Below are 6,573 nucleotides of genomic sequence, written 5' to 3'. Positions count from 1 at the left end.
CAGCTGGCACCAGAGACAACCAGATGGTTAAAAGCCAGCATAAGAACACAATCACCGAGAGCTAGGGAAATATGGCACCACCAGAGCCCAGCTAACTTACTAGAGGAAGCCCTGGGTATCCTAACACGGTCGAAGCACAAGAAAATTACCTTAAATCCAATCTTATAAAGATGAGAGAGACCTTTAAAGAGGAAATGACTAAATCCCTTAAAGAAATTCAGGAAGTTACAATCAACATCAAACAAGCGATGGAAGTGAATAAAACTGTTCAAGACCTGAAAATGGAAATAAAAACAGTAAAGAGAGCACGAACTGAGGCAATCCTGGAGACAGGAAACCTAGGGAAAAAATCAGGAACTACAAATGCAAGTATTACCAACAGAATACAAGAGATGGAAGAGAGACTCTCAGGTGAAGAAGATACGATAGAAGAAATTGATACATCAGTCAAAGAAAACATTAAATCTAAAAAAGCTTCTTACACAAAACAGCCAAGAAACATGCAGCACTGTGAAAAGACCAAATCTAAGAAACAGTAGGAATAGAGCAAGGAGAAGACTCTCACCTCCAAGGCTCAGAACATGTTTTCAACAAAGTCATAAAAAAATTTCTCCAACTTAAAGTAATAGATGCCTATAAACATATAAGAAGCTTATAGAACATGAAATAGATTGGACCAGAAAAGAAAAATCCTCCTGCTACATAATAGTCAAAACACTAAATGTACAGAACAAAGAAAGAATATTAAAAGCAGCAAGGGAAAAGGGCCAAGTAACATATAAAGGCAGACCTGTGAGAATTACACCCAACTTCTCAACAGAGGCTCTAAAAGCCAGAAGGGCCTGGGCAGATAGATGTCTTGCAGATTCTAAAAGATCACATATGTTAGCCCAGATTACTATACCCAGAAAAACTTTCAGTCACCAAAGATAGGGAAAACAAGCTATTCCATGACAAAACCATATTTAAACAATATCTATCCACAAATCCAGACCTACAGAAGATACTAGAAGGAAAACTCCCACCCAAGGAGATTAACTACACCCAAGAAAACACAGGAAATAAATAACTCCATGACAGCAAAATTAAAATAAGAGAAACATGCATGCGAGTATGTGTGTGTGTGTGCATGTGCACACACAGACAACTGTCACCAACATCAAAATAACAGGAATTAACAATCATTAATCATTAATATCTCTCAACATCCATGGACTCAATTTCCCAAGAAAAAGACAAAGGTTAACAGAATGGATATGAAAACAAGATCCATCATTCTGCCACATACAAGAAACATACCTCAGCAACAAAGATAGACAGGAAAGGGCTGGAAAAAGGTTTTCCAAGCAAATGAGCCTAAGAAGCAAGCTGGAGTAGCCATTCTAATAGCTAATCAAATAGACTTTCAGCCAAAATTAATTAAAAAATATGGGGAAGGAACCAACTAATCAAAGGAAAAATAAACCGAGATAATGTCTCAATTCCGAACATCTAGGCCCCAAATACGAGGGCACCCACATCAATAAATGAAACATAGTAAAGCTTAAATCACACATCAAAACCCATACATTAATAGTGGGAAATGTAAACAGCATACTCTCACCAATGGACAGGTCATCGAGACAGAAACTGAACAGAGAAATAATGGAACCAATAGATGTCATGAATGAAATAGACCAATAGACCTAATAGGTATCTACAGAACATTTTCCCCGAACACAAAAGAATATACCTCCTTCTCAGCACCGTGTGAAACCTTCTCCAAAATTGATTATATAGTTGGTCACAAAGCTAGTCTCAACAGATACAAGAAAATTGAATTATCCCCTTGTATGTTATCAGCCCACCATGGATTAAAGCTGGACTTCAACAACAACAGAAACAACAGAAAGCCTACAACTTATAGAAACTGAACAATTTTCTACTCAGTGACAACTGGGTCAGAGAAAAAAAAATAAGATTTTCTAGAATTCAATGAAAATGAAGGCACAACATACCCAAACTTATGGGACACAATGAAAGCGGTGCCAAGAAGAAAGTTCATAGCACTAAGTGCCTTCAAGAAGAAATTGGAGAGAGCTCATTCCAGCAACTTAACATCATACCTGAGAGCTCTAGAACAAAAAGAAGTAAATGCATCCAAGAGAAGTAGACATCAGGAAATAAACTCAGGGCTGAAACCAATAAATTAGAAACAAAAAGAACAATATAAAGAATCAACAAAACCAAGGGCTAGTTCTTTGAGATAATCAACAAGATAGACAATCCCCTAGCCAAACTAACTAAAGGCAGAGAGATAATATTCAAATTAACAAAATCAGAAATGAAAAGTGGGAATTGACAACAGATACCGAGGAAATCCACAGAAACTTTAGGTCTTATTTCAAAAGCCTATATTCCACAAAATTGGAAAATCTAAATGGAAAGAACGATATTCTTTATAGACGCCACTTACCAAATTTAAATCAGGATCTGGCAAACAATTTAAACAGTCCTATAACCCCTAAGGAAATAGAAGCAGTCATTAAAAATCTCCCAACAACCAATCAACCAAAAAACCCAAATAAACAAAAAACCCAGGGCCAGATGGTTTTAGCAAAGAATTCTACCATATTTTCAAAGAAGAGCTAATATTAATACTCCTCAAACTATTCCACAAAATAGAAACAGAAGGAACATTGTCAAACTCATTCTATAAGGCCAGAGTCACCCTTATACCTAAGCCATACAAAGACTCAACAATGAAAGAATTTCGGACCAAGTTCCCTTATGAACACTGGTGCAAAAATACTCAATAAAATGCTTGCAAATCGAATCCAAGAACACTTCATCTTCCATGGTCAAGTAGGGTTCATGTTAGGGATGCAGGGATGGTTCAATATATGAAAAACCATCAATGTAATATACCACATACACAAACTGAAAGAAAAAAAAAAAACAACACCACACGATCATCCCATTAGATGCTGAAAAAGCCTTTGACAAAGTCCAACAGATTAAAAGTCTTGGTAAGATTAGGAATACAATACACAGACCTAAACACAATAAAGGCAATATACAGCAAAGTCAGTAGCCAACATCAAACTAAATGGAGAGAAACTTAAAGCAATTCCACTAAAATCAGGAACAAGACAATGCTGCCCACTCTCTTTGTATCTGTTCAATATAGCACTTGAAGTTCTAGCTAGAGCAGTAAGACAATTAAAGGAGATCAAGGGGACACAAATTGGAAAGAAAAAAAAAAGTCAAACTATTGTGTTTTTTTGTTTTTTTTTTTTTCAAATGATATGAAAGTATACATAAGTGACCTCAAAAATTCCAACAGAGAACTCGAACAGCTGATTACCTTCAGCAAAGTGGCTGGATACAAAGTTAACAACAACAACAACAACAACAGAAAAAAACAAAACAAAACAGTAGCCCTCCTTTATACAAATGATAAATGGACTGAAAAAGAAATTAGGAAAACAACACCCTTCACAATAGCCACAAATCATATAAAATATCTTTGCGTAACTCTAACCAAGCAAGTGAAAGACCTGTATGACAAGAACTTCAAGTCTCTGAAGAAAGAATTTGAAGATTATATTAAATATGGAAAGATCTCCCATGCTCATGGTTCCATAGGATTAACATAGTAAAAATGACCATATTACCAAAGGCAATCTACAGATTCAATGCAATTCCCATCAAAATTTTAACACAATTCTTTACAGACACAATTCTTTGCCTTGTAGCTAAAACAATCTTGTGCAATAAAATAACTTCTGGAGTTATCCTTATCCTTGATTTCAAGGTCTACTACATAGTAATAGTAATTAAGCATAGTAATAAAGACTGCATGGTACTGGCATAAAAACAGACAGTTTGATCAATGGAATTGAATAGAAGATTCAGAAATCAACCCATTTGCTATGGACACTTGATTTTTGACAAAGAAACCCAAAACTATATAATGGAAAAAAGAAAGCGCCTTCAACAAATGGTGCTGATCTAACAGATGTATGCATGTAGAAGAATGCATACATCTCAACATAGATCTAAATATATTAAATCTAATACAAGAGAAAGTGGGGAAGAGCCTTGAACTCATTGGCATAGGAGACAACTTCCTGAACAGATTATCAACAGCTCAGGCACTAAGACCAGCAATTAATAAATGGGACCGCATGAAACAAAAAAGCCTTTGCAAGACAAAGGACACTGTCAATAGGACAAAACAGCAGCTTACAGAATGGGAAATGATTGTCACCAACCCTATATCCAGCAGCAGATTAATATAAAAAATATACAAGGAACTTGAGAAATTAGACACCAGCAAACCAAATAACCCAATTAAAAAAAAAGAAATCTCAACAAAGGAATCTCTAATGACTGAAAACCACTCAAAGAAATGTTCGGCGTCCTTAGTCATCAGGAAAATGCAAATCGAAACAACTCAGATTTCATCTTACACCCATCAGAACAGCTAAGACAAAAACTCAAGTGACAGCACACACTGGATGTGGAACAAGGGGAACCCTCCTCCACTGTGGGCGGGAGTGCAAACTTGTACAATTACTTTGGAAATCAATTTGGCTGTTTCTCAGAAAACTGGGAATAGTTCTACCTCAAGACCCAGCTATACCACTCCTGGGCATATACCCAAAAGATGTCCCCCCCACACCACAAGGACACTTGCTCAACTATGTTCATAGAAGTTTTATTCATAATAGCTGGAAACTGGAAACAACCTAGATGTTCCTCAACTGAAGAATGGATAAAGAAAATGTGGTACATTTACACAATGGAATACTACTCAACTATTAAAAACAAGACATACTGAAATTTGTAAGGAAATGGATGGATCTCAAAAATATCATCCTGTATGTGGTAACCCAGACCTAGAAAGACACACATAGCATGTACTCACTTATAAGTGGATATTAATCATAAAGTACAGGATAACCATGCCACAATCCACAGACACAAGGAAGCTAAGTAACAAGGAGGACCCAAGTGGGGCTGCTTGAATCTCACCCAGAAGGGGAAATAGATAGACATTGGAGGTGGATGGATGGAGGGAACTGGGTGAGGGAGGGGAATGAGGGAGAAGATTAGGTTTGGGGAAAGTTGGGGGAAGAGATCTGGGAGAGTGAACAGAAATCTGTAGGGGTGGGAGTCATCTCTGGGATGAACTGGTGACCTGGGACTGTGGAGGCCTCTGGGAGTTTGTGGGAGTGGCCCCAGCTGAGACTCCTCAGACACGACATCCAGGGGAGGGATGGAGACACCAACTCACCCACAAAACCTTTCGACTGAAAATCTGTCCTGCCTACAAGATGTAGAAGAATGAAGATGGAGCAGAGACTGAGGGAATGACCAGCCAGTGACTGGCCCAGCTTGAGACCCATCCCATGGGAGAGAGCCAACCCCTGCCGCTATTAATGACAACCTGCTATGCCTGAAGCCTGTTTCAGAGGACAGACTGTCCTCTGAGAGGCTTCACCCAGTAGCTGATGAAGGGGTGCAGAGACCCACAGCCAAACATTAGGCGGAGCTTGGGGTATCTTGTGGGAAAGTGGGGCACAGGACTGAGGGAGCCAGAGGAGTCAAGGACATCACAAGAAGCTCTACAGAATCCACTAACCTGGACCATGAGGGCTCACAAAGACTGAACCACCAACCAAAGAGTATGCAAAGAGCTGGACCTAGGCCCCCTGCACATATGTAGCAAATGTGCAGCTTGGTCTTCATGTGGGTCCCCTAACAACTAGAATAGGGCTGTCTCTGACTCTGTTTCCTGCCTTTGGATCCCTTTTCTCTAACTGTGGGAGAAGATGTGCTTAGTCCTGCTGTGATTTGATGTGCCAGGGCAGTTTTTTTGTTTGTTTGTTTTGTTTTGGTGGTGGTGGGGCTTCCCTTCTCCTCAGGAAAGGAGAGAGCATGGGGAAAGGAGGAGTATAAGGGGAGACTGGGAGAAGAGGAAGGAGGAGGGACTTTGTAGAGATGTAAAGTGAATAAATAAGTAAATTAATGAAAAAAAGAAAGAAAAGAAAGATACATGTAAAATGAAATACTGCCAGGTGTGATGGTGCACACCTTTAATTTCAGCACTCAGGAAGCAGAGGAAGGCAGATCTCTGTGAGTTTGAGGCCAGTTTGGTCTACAAAGTGAGTCCAGGACAGCCAGGTCTATTGCACAGAGAAACACTGTCTCAAAGAAAAAAACAACAACAAACAAACAAAGATTAATTAATTAAATAAAGTAAAAAAATAGAGTAGAGCTTTTTGTTTTTGTTTAAAGTAAAACACAGAGGATCCCAAAACAAAATAAATAAACAAAAGCACTCAATAATGAAGAGTATGTAAACAAAAGCAGAGTGTGTGAAGGATTGCGGTGTTTTGAATGAGCATGGCCCGGTAGGCTGATAGATTTGAATATTTGGTCCCTAGTTTGTAGACCTGTTTGAGAAGGATGAGTAGGCGTGGCCTCCTTTGAGCAGGCGTGTCCCTGGGCGTGGGCTTTGCCATGGCAGTCCCAGTGAGTTCCCGCTCTCTCTCTGACTTGTGTTTGCAGATCAGATGAGAACTC

This window comes from Meriones unguiculatus, chromosome 5 (genome assembly GCF_030254825.1).
Source record: "Meriones unguiculatus strain TT.TT164.6M chromosome 5, Bangor_MerUng_6.1, whole genome shotgun sequence".
NCBI lineage: Eukaryota > Metazoa > Chordata > Mammalia > Rodentia > Muridae > Meriones > Meriones unguiculatus.
The sequence above is the reverse complement of the archived record's forward strand: the minus strand, read 5'-3'. Positions refer to the sequence as shown.